Source organism: Panonychus citri, unplaced genomic scaffold (assembly GCF_014898815.1).
Source record: "Panonychus citri isolate SS breed McGregor unplaced genomic scaffold, ASM1489881v1 Contig00006, whole genome shotgun sequence".
Classification (NCBI taxonomy): Eukaryota; Metazoa; Arthropoda; class Arachnida; order Trombidiformes; family Tetranychidae; genus Panonychus; species Panonychus citri.
Window position 1 is genome coordinate 86567 of NW_026515411.1, and position 11375 is coordinate 97941.

An 11375-nucleotide genomic window follows, 5' to 3' on the forward strand; every position below is an offset into this window, starting at 1 on the left:
GTTAACATTTAAACTTGTTATGGAAACATCCAAGCCTACTAAGGATTAATTTCACTATGGTGTTATAAACTTGATTGGTCGAGAAATCGAGTGATAAAGCTGAAAACTTCACCAACTTTGTTATTCTCTAGATAAACGTGAATCAATCAAGCTCGCAGCCTTATTTTCGTCAGTGTTACCAAGTCTCAGGTCGTTCATAAATGTTTTAGAATACAAGGCCAGGCCATTGCATTGTAATCTTCATTTTGTATGCTAAAAGCTTAGAAAATTTTCTATCAATTGATAGTTTATCTTCATTCTTCAAACACATTAGTATTAGATTTAGCATCTGATGAGTTTATTGATTGCGTTGTGAAAGTATTTCGATCCCTCGTTTCTATTGTTTTGATGATTGAATAGCTTGAGAAAAATACTTTTCATCTTGTTTAGAAAGTTGAGATTCCGATGCTAAAAGTTCAAAGGTTTCTTCATTTCGATGTTGATCCAATAATGTGTCCAATTTATTTTCATTCATTTTGTTTATCATTGATTTAAGGGAAATGAGTGTAAACATGAAATTGAAGCAGTGGATTTTTTCCTTTGAGACTAATGGTATTTGTTTCGAGCAATAACTGGTTAGAATAAAATGTTCCACTTGAGCTTCGTTTTGTGTTTGTTCCTGTAACTCCTCTTTTTGAACTAATTCACGAGTTAAAATACTTTCAGGGAAGAAAGTATTGTGAATATCTTTTTGTACATTTTGTCGACTGTTTCATCGGTTGTCTTTTTATCACGAACTGATCTTCGTTTCATAGATAACTCAGGACTTGACCCGCGTGTCTTTCGCTTATTATTTTGATTTAGGGCTTCCTGAGAACTGCGGATAGATCGAGAAGCATTATTTGGGACAGGATTGAAAAGATAGTGATTGATATTAACAAGTTTCGATCGACTTTATGTTCTGTCATTTTGTTTTTAACGTCTAGCAAGGCTGAAATGACAGATTTTAAAGAATTATAGCTGGTGTCATTGAGATCGAAACTTAAAGATCTCTGAACAACTTCTTGTTTTGCTTCACTTTCCTTTTGTCGCTCATGGAGTTGTTTTAAATTCTCCAGAACTTCTAAAGTTTACTTTTCTTTCTAAGCCTGCTGCGGATTCCAATTTTTAGATAATTAAGACGGACAGGCAATTTGGATTCTAAAGATGGCGAAAGTTTCAACATCTCTGAGACTAATACACGAGCTTTAAAGTAATTGCCATCCTTCATTAATCCTTTGATTGCGAGTTGTAGACAATTATTGTGATCATTGAATAAGAAATAAAGACCCATTAAAGTGTCGAGAACAAACCAATTGTTTGGATCGATTCGATGAGCTGCTTCGAAACATATTCGAGCAAACTGCAAATCTACTGACTGATTAAGTACTCGTTTACCAGTTTCAATTTATAGAGTAACATCACCACCAGCAATGGAAGAACAGTCGAGAAAATAATCCAAATCATTTCTTGTAAGTTGTTTTTGATTCGTGAGGTTGACAAACTTTGTTGGATACAGTTGATAAGATTGCTTGACTTACAGGGCAGGATGGAGAGTTACATTCATTTTATGGCGAAGATGATATTTGATAAAGTCGTGAGTCAATTTAAGTATATTATCTGGAAAGAATGGACTATGATTAGACTTCCAATTCCGTGGGCCAGGAACCAACTCATGAAAATCAGTCTCTTCGATCCAGCTAAAACCGATTTTGTTAATTCAGGAATATTAGACGATTGGACGATCTCTTCAACCCACAGCCGTAATTTCGAGTCCGCAAGTTTATAGTTGAGTTTATCCGATTTGATTAGATTAATTATTCCAAGTTTATCACTGCGATTCAATAGATCCAAAAATTGTTTAACTTTGTCAGCTGCTTTATTTATTCGCTTATTCGCTGTAAATAAAGAGATAATACAAATGTTAAAGGTGCTAAGTAAATGCTGATGTACAATATCTCTTTGACCTATCCATAGAAAATCAAATTAAATTCAAGCTGAGTTCAGTTCAGTACGGTGATAGTATGATAAATAGACTCAAGAAGTATTTAATGGATAATAAAATAGATGAAGAATCAATATTTACTTTTATCATAATTTAATGGGAAGATGATCATATTAACCACGTTAAAGTCATTGTCGCTAAATTTTCATCAATTAATCAATTAACTGATTTGTTGATTACACATTCCTTGTAGATAAAAAATCAAATATTCAAGTTAAAGGTTTTCAATAATATTCAAAAAGTAGTACTCTCTTCTTTCATGATCAAGAAAGAAATGCACAGTGCGTCTAAAAGTAACTTTATGAACATTTATGAACATAAAAAACGTCACTTTGATCATGACCTTAGTCTTACTTGTTGATCAATTGATTACTCATTCTCGTTATAAAAATGTAAAATCTCTGGCTATAAAAATGCAATTGGAATCATCTCCACATATTTTCCTGTCTATGACTTTGAGGTAATCAGCTTCGATGAGATCAGATTTACATAAGGGCATGGTCGGTTTTCTTGTTTACAACGATGACAAAATGTCTTTAAACATTTGTGAACATAAAAACTTCACTTTGATCGTGATCACAGTCCAACTTGGTGATTGGTTGATTACTCATTCCTACTTATTACTTTCATCAAAAATATTCCTGACTATAAAAATCAAATATTCAAGATAAATGTTAGTCAATAAGAATTAAGAATCAAAACTCACTTTTATGAGCAATAGGAAAATGATCAGAGGTTCTAAAGGTAACTTCAAGAACGTTCAGCATCATTAATTATTTTCTATGTGATGAAACTTCAAATCTCTCCCAAATCGTTTCCTTTGTCTCTTTCTTTTTCTAAAACAACAAAACATCGATTTTTTCAAAATTATTACGTCAGCATCGATCATCGTATATCTAAATAATCGCTCATCTCTAGGGTGAGTTCACAAGAAATTTTCTTTGCTATTACAGTTTAATTGTGGATTAAATTGTCCAACTGATTTGAGTAAACGATCTCTTTCTGTAAGCTAATTGCTAATGAATTTGATGACTGCACATTCAAATATCAATTAACTTTATATTGTATTTTAATATTTTAGGCAACAGGTTAAATTTGACTAAATTATTTTCGTGAATTGTAAACATTCAAAAGAAAAGGAACAAAACCAAAAGGCGCGCGACTCGAATGTTAATTAACCAGAATTTTCCTTCTTAATCCCAATTCATTTGGATGATATGTTTATCTATTCTTACTTTTATTTGTACATTCTCTGTATATCGGCTTTAATTGGCACCAAAGTGTCATGGTTTTTTCGCTGTTTAAATGTTAAATCAACTTCTCAAAACATTTTCCAAGATTGGCCTGATCTATGTCACGAAGATATACACTTTTGATTAGAAATTTTCTCTCAATAACAGTTTAATTGTCCAACTGATTTGAGTAAACGTTTTTCTTTCTCTTACAAGCTAATTTCTGATAAGTTTAATGACTCACACATTCGATAATATCAATTACAGTTAATTGTATTTTAATACAAAAAATAAACATAAAAAGAAATTTCATTGTCCACTTCCGATCGCAAAGAATCTATTTTGACCAATAAAAATATTAAAGTAACATTTTAATTCATTTCTCATACGACCAATCTCTTTATTGAATTAGGCCATATTTCGTTTTCTATCTCAATCGTATACTCATTTAGTTTTGTGTTCAATAGATTCAATCGCTTTTGTACATCAGCACGATAAATTTCAAGATTTTCGATAATATTTTCGAGTTCAATGTTCCACAAGAAACTTAAACGATTTTCTTGCCTGCACTCATCACAAAAAGTCTTCAAACATTTGTGAAAGAATAAGAGAAGGGGATAAAGAGATTCAAAGGTTGAATTGAGTGAAAGGTCGGCCAATGGATAAAAATGGAATGACCAAGGAAATATTCAAGAATTCAAAAGATTCTGGCTAATTTGAAATATTGTTAAAAAATCTTTCATCATGGAAATGGATTAATAAAATTAATCAATTGTTACACATTCGACATGTTCTTCGAGAAATTGAGCCTGTTGTTTATAAATAGGATATTCCATCAATTTGTTACAAATTCTCCTTACATCCTCTTTAATTTGATCTAAATTACGACGATTTTTGCTTTTGCAATTCGACTTTCGTAAACGTTGAAACAATTTTCCATTGCTTGTTTTCCAAGATAGATACGATCGGTTTCACGAAGAAACTTTGCTACTCAATTCTGATGAAACCAAAAGCGTTGTGATTTCAAACAATTGTTCAGCATCTCCCAAATTCTTGTTTACATTAATCAATAACTGACTTGATCGAATATGAGTGACGTAACTTCCTGGTCTCTAATATGTCATCTGGTGTCGTTTGAATAGGGAAGAAGATACAGTCAAGTCAAAAGACCTTCAAACGTACATTCTGAAGCAGTTGAACTTTCCTCATCTGATGAAAAGCCTTGTGAAGAAGTTGGAAATTGAAATGATTTTGTAAGTACCTTTTGAGAATCGATAGTCTTTAGTCAGAAAATAATGATGAGCAATTGATAGAGTGATTTGTAATGCCGATGATAATCTTCTAAAATGTAAAGAATCTCTTCAAGACACATTTGTACTATTCTGGTGAATAGTTTCTCACTGTCACTTTCGAGGATTCCATCATGGACCAGAGTAACCAAATCAGTCACCGTTTCGTTGGCATCTTCCATAATTTCATCATCTGTTTCATCTCTTGATTAAACTTAGCAACGTAATAGCTTTTTTCAGCACGAATTAGAAACAACATGATCTGTGATAATATTTTGCTGGCGGAGTTTTGTGCCTATAAATATACTTGAGGACACAAGCGTGAATACGATAGTGAAATCGGCGCGAAACACATATCATTGACATTACTACTGTTACTTAGTATTGCTGGACTTGAGAGCATATGAAGCTTAGATAATTCATAATATCGAAGTGTTTGTAAGATGTTACTTCTTTCAGCGATTTTTCCTAAGAAATAATAATTCATCCAAATTTCATCAGCATCCAAATTTGTTAGCTGATTCAAGCAAACTCGAGCTTGATCTAAAATTGTCGCCGTTGATTCATTGCTTCTTTCTCGAATTTTCCAAACTGGTCCAAATTTTATGACTCGAGAAATATAACTCGCGATGTTATAAGCACACTTTCCATATTTAATCATTAATTTAGATTCACCTTCTTTAAGTCGAAGTGCTTCATTGTAACATCGACTTGCTTTCCCAAAAGCAACACTTCATCAATAGCTGAGTAGAAAACTTGACAACTCTGTTTCAAAAGAAATTAGAGATTGGTTAAAGATCAAATTTTAACAAAATAAACATAAGATTAAATACTCACTGGCAAAGAATACACTTAGATTAGATTTTCATTGCGAGTACAACCACCATGAATCAAATCGATTGCAATTTAAAGTTAGATCAAGGATATAAAATTTGATGGCTTCTCTGGATTAGATGAATAATATTAGAAAACATTTAAATTTGGTAGCTATTAAATGAATTAACTTACCGAACCTCTTTGTTTTTCGTAATAATCAGCTAAATAATAGTAAAGATCTTGAGTAACATGATTTTTGGAATAATTGTAGGCTCAATTGATTTTCATGATCGATATATTCTTTGATAGAATTGGAAAATCTTTCAGGATTAAATTGTCAGGGACCAAGGAAGCAAATTGCGTAACATTTCCTCAATATTTGAGCCAATCATTTACTTGTTTCACTATCAAAGTTGGTAAAGTTTTAGAATGAAGTGATTGTAAATAGTAAATATGTCCTTCCAACGTAGAGTAACTCTCGTTTCATGATGAGAGATAAAGGCTACATTTTAATTGATTGTAAAACAACCAAGACAGCTGTTGATTAGTCTCTCTTTCTTTTTGTTACATTGATTGATCAGATAATCTAATGAAAGAGATAAAAACTCTCTATTGTAATCACAACAAGCACCTACATGACCTAAATAATCGTGAACTGAACCAATTAAACCGGTGATTTTTCCTTCGTCAGTTTTATCAACTCGCATTTCATTTATAAATGTTTGTAGAATACAAGTCCAGGCCATTGCATTGTAATCTTCAGTCCCTAATTTGAGCAAATTAATGGCCAACTCTCGATCAATTGATAGTTTATTTCCATTCTTTAAACAAGCTCGTAACAGTTTTAACAATCGATCAGTTAATTGTTTACTTTTAGCAATTATCTCGATCCCTCGTTTCCATTGTTTTGAAGACTGAATGGCGCGACAAAGGTACACTTCTTCTTGTCTAGAGAGCGCAGATTTAGATGCTAATAGTTCAACAATTTCCTCGTGTCGATGTTGGTCCAATAACGTATCCAAATTATTTTCATTCATCTTGTTTATCATTGATTTAAGAATAGATGAACTGTAAACTGTTTGATTTGTTGTTTGAACCAATTTAAGGTTAGATTTTTCGAAAACTTCATTTGCCATTAGAAGATAATTAACTTTAGATTCTTTGATTCCTCGAAGAATCATGAGACGAATGAAAAATTTATCATAATCGTTGGGATTCAATAAATCTCGCAGATATGGAATCGATTCAGTCAAAAATATTGCTTCAGATTGATTAAACTTCACTTCATTGGCAGTTAAGATTAAGTTTATCTCTTCTGGTGTTATGTTCTTGGTTGAAATAGTTGAAAATAGCGGATACCATTCTCGATGAATTCCATACAGATCAATGAAATTGGAAGGTAATTTGATTGAAGTTGCTTGGTCTGCTATTTCGTATAGAAGATCAGAGATAAGCAGGCAGATTTGTTTTCCTTTTGAGACGAATGGTATTTGTTTCGAGAGGTAACGGGTTAAAATTAAATGTTCCACTTGAGCTTCGTTCTTTGTTTGTACCTGTAACTCCTCTTCTTGGACTATTTCACGTGTTAAAATACTTTTGGGAAACATGAAGAAAATCTTTTTGTACATGTTGTCGACTGTTGCATCGGTTGTCTTTTTATCTCGAACTGATCTTCGTTTGACAGATAACTCAGGACTTGACCCACGTGTCTTTCGCTTATTATTTTGATTTAGGGTTTCCTTGTGAGAACTACGTATAGATTGAGAAGCATTGCCATTTGGGACAGGATTGAAATAGATAGTGATTGATATTAACTCATTTGAATCGACTCTATGTTCTGTCATTTTGTTTTTAACGTCTATCAAGGCTGAAATGACAGATTTTAAAGAATTGGTGGTGTCATTGAGATCGAAACTTAAAGATTTTCGAACATTTTCTTGTTTTGTTTCACTTTCCTTTCGTCTCTCATATAGCTGTTTTAAATTTTCCAGTACTGCTAAAAGTTTCCTCTTCCTTTCTGAGCCTTGCTCAGGATTCCAATTTTTCAGATATTTAAGACGGACAGGCAATTTGGATTCTAAAGATGGTGAAAGAAACAATATTTCTGATATTAATACACGAGCTTTAAAGTAATTGCCATCCTTCATTAATCCTTTGATTGCGAGTTGTAGACATTCATTGTGATCATTAAGCACGAAATAAAGACTCATTAATGTGTCGAGAACAAACCAATTCGTTAAATCGATTCGATGAGCTTCTTCAAAACATATCCGAGCAAACGTCAGATCTACTGATTGATTAAGAGCTCGTTTACCAGTTTCAATTAATAGAGTAACATCACCACCAGCAATGGAAGAACAGTCGAGAAAATAATCCAAATCGTTTTTTGTAAGTTGTTTCTGGTTTGTGAGGTGAACAAACTTTGGTTGGATAGAGTTGATAAGATTGCTCGACTTACAGGGCAGGATGGAGAGTTACAGTCATTTTATGGCGAAGATGATCTTTGATAAAGTAGTGAGCCAATTTAAATTATCTGGAAAGAATGGACTATGATTAGACGATTCCGTGGACCAGGAACCAACTCATAAAAATCAGTCTCTTCGATCCAGTTAAAACCCGATTTTGTTAATTCAGGAATATTATACGATTTAATGATCTCTTCAACCCACAACTTCAATTTCGAGTCCGCAAGTTTATAGTTGAGTTTATCAGACTTGATTAGATTAATTATTCCAAGTTTATCATCTCGATTCAATAATTTTAAAAATTGTTTAACTTTGTCCACTGAAGCTCGCAAAGAGTCTAATTGATCTTTGTTAATTTTGACATAAGATTCCAATTCCTTTTGCAAGTGGTTGATTTCTTTATTGAACTTGGCCTTTTCTTCTTCAATCTCTTTCGTATACTCTTGAAGTTTTGTGCTCAATAAATTCAATTGATTACCAATAATATCCCGATGAATATGAAAATTTTTGTCAATGTCGATGTTAACGGTGGTATTATTGTTGTTATTGTCACGGTCAATGGGCACAATATTTACTGACTTATTCTTACTACATGTCTCACAGAATAGTTCATTAGTTGTCTTGTCAACAAATTGAGCAATAAAATTGTCACATTTGGAACATGAAGGGTCATCCGTACCCGAATTGAGAATAACAGCACAACATCTTTTAGATGCTAAAATTTTTCGATGAAATTTTAGTAAATGAATCTCACAAAAATCTTTTTTACTACACAAACAATGGAAAATGGCTTGATTGTTACAAACAGAATCATCTCCACATCTTATCTTGTCAATGGCTTTGAGGTAATCAGCTTCGATGAGATCGGTTTTACATAAGACACATGGTCGGTTTTCTTGTTGACAATGATGACAAAATGTCTTTAAACATTTGTGAACATAAAAAACTTCACTTTGATCGTGATCACAGTCCAACTTGGCGATTGGTTGACTACTCATTACTACTTATTACTTACACCAAAAATATTCCCTGGCTATAAAAATCAAATATTAAAAATAAATGTTAGTCAATAAGAAGTGCGAAAAAACTTCACTTCTTTCATGAGCAAGAGTGAAATGATCAGAGGTTCTAAAAGTAGCTTCAAGAAAGTTAAGTCTAGAAACATTAATTATCATTTACTGTGTGATGAAACTTTTTTCTGTTGAAAAATCAATTGACCATTACGATAACTGTTTTTCTTTAATTACTTTTTATTTTTTCTGTTTCTTAATTTGTTTCTTCTTTGTTTTTCTCACGATAAAAACACTCAAAAATTGTAGCTTATAAAAAAGTTTATCTAAATAAATTTATTAAGTAACGATAGCGTATAATTAAATACACTCAAATTAAATCAATTGAATACACTAAATACAACTAAACCTGTGCATTTATAGAAGATCAGGAAATTCTTCAACAAATCATGGAGTTCTAACTCTGCTAATTCTCAATTTCGTTAACTACTTTCCGTCTTTTTACCAATCTTTAGTTTTAATTTGTTTCTGGTTTACCCTTTTCCCATGTAATTTTTTATCTATCTTTCTATGTTCTCTTTCTCTGAATTCATTTTTACTCTGTAGTGAGCAAATTGTTTCTAAGCAAACAAACAATTCCTAATCAAATGAAAAAAATATTAACAAAAAAGACATAAACGGATTTATGATTCAATTTTGTGAAAAATTTGACAACAAATCTAAAAACGGAAACCGATGGATTTAACTTGATTCTAATTATCAAAATACTAACATTTGTTTGATTAATTGCAATTTCTGACCCAAAATTATGATAAATTCATTGTTGATTTAACAGTTTTAATTAAAGGTAAAAATCTTCTATTCTGTTTTTTCCCAAAAACAATTTGCGCAAAAAGGTTTTGCTGGAAGTCAATTTGCTGAAATTTGTCTTTCTATCATGACCTTTACAAGGATTCCATTTGTGTAAATATTCTAATTCAACAGGCAATTTGGATTCTAAAGATGGTGAAAGAAACAATATTTCTGATATTAATACACGAGCTTTAAAGTAATTGCCATCCTTCATTAATCCTTTGATTGCGAGTTGTAGACATTCATTGTGATCATTAAGCACGAAATAAAGACTCATTAATGTGTCGAGAACAAACCAATTCGTTAAATCGATTCGATGAGCTTCTTCAAAACATATCCGAGCAAACGTCAGATCTACTGATTGATTAAGAGCTCGTTTACCAGTTTCAATTAATAGAGTAACAGCACCACCAGCAATGGAAGAACAGTCGAGAAAATAATCCAAATCGTTTTTTGTAAGTTGTTTCTGGTTTGTGAGGTGAACAAACTTTGGTTGGATAGAGTTGATAAGATTGCTCGACTTACAGGGGCAGGATTGAGAGTTACAGTCATTTTTATGGCGAAGATGATCTTTGATAAAGTCGTGAGCCAATTTAAGTAAATTATCTGGAAAGAATGGACTATGATTAGACTTCAAATTCCGTGGACCAGGAACCAACTCATAAAAATCAGTCTCTTCGATCCAGTTAAAACCCGATTTTGTTAATTCAGGAATATTATACGATTTAATGATCTCTTCAACCCACAACCCAATTTAAGAATAGATGAACTGCATTGTAATCTTCAGTCCCTAATTTGAGCAAATTAATGGCCAACTCTCGATCAATTGATAGTTTATTTCCATTCTTTAAACAAGCTCGTAACAGTTTTAACAATCGATCAGTTAATTGTTTACTTTAGTAATTATCTCGATCCCTCGTTTCCATTGTTTGAAGACTGAATGGCGCGACAAAGGTACACTTCTTCTTGTCTAGAGCAGATTTAGATGCTAATAGTTCAACAATTTCCTCGTGTCGATGTTGGTTAATGTATCCAAATTATTTTCATTCATCTTGTTTATCATTGATTTAAGAATAGATGAACTGTAAACTGTTTGATTTGTTGTTGAACCAATTTAAGTTAGATTTTTCGAAAACTTCATTTGCCATTAGAAGATAATTAACTTTAGATTCTTTGATTCCTCGAAGAATCATGAGACGAATGAAAAATTTATCATAATCGTTGGGATTCAATAAATCTCGCAGATATGGAATCGATTCAGTCAAAAATATTGCTTCAGGTTGATGTAAGTTCACTTCATTGGCAGTTAAGATTAAGTTTGTCTCTTCTGGTTTTATGTTCTTGGTTGAAATAGTTGAAAGTAGCGGATACGATTTTCGATGGATTCCATACAGATCAATGAAATTGGAAGGTAATTTTATTAAAGATGCTTGATCCGCTATTTTGTAGAGAAGATCACTTATTAGTTGGTTAAACTCTCTGCCTTTTGAGACGAATGGCTTTTGTCGGAACATGTAACGTGTCAAAATCAGATTCTCCACCTGAGCTTTGTTCTGTGTTTGAATCTCTGAGTCACTTTCTTGGTGTATCCTACGAGTTAAAACACTCTCAGGGAACATCGAGAATACTTTTTTATACATATTAATACATGGATAGTTGACTTTCTTACGCTTAGCCGAAGATAATCT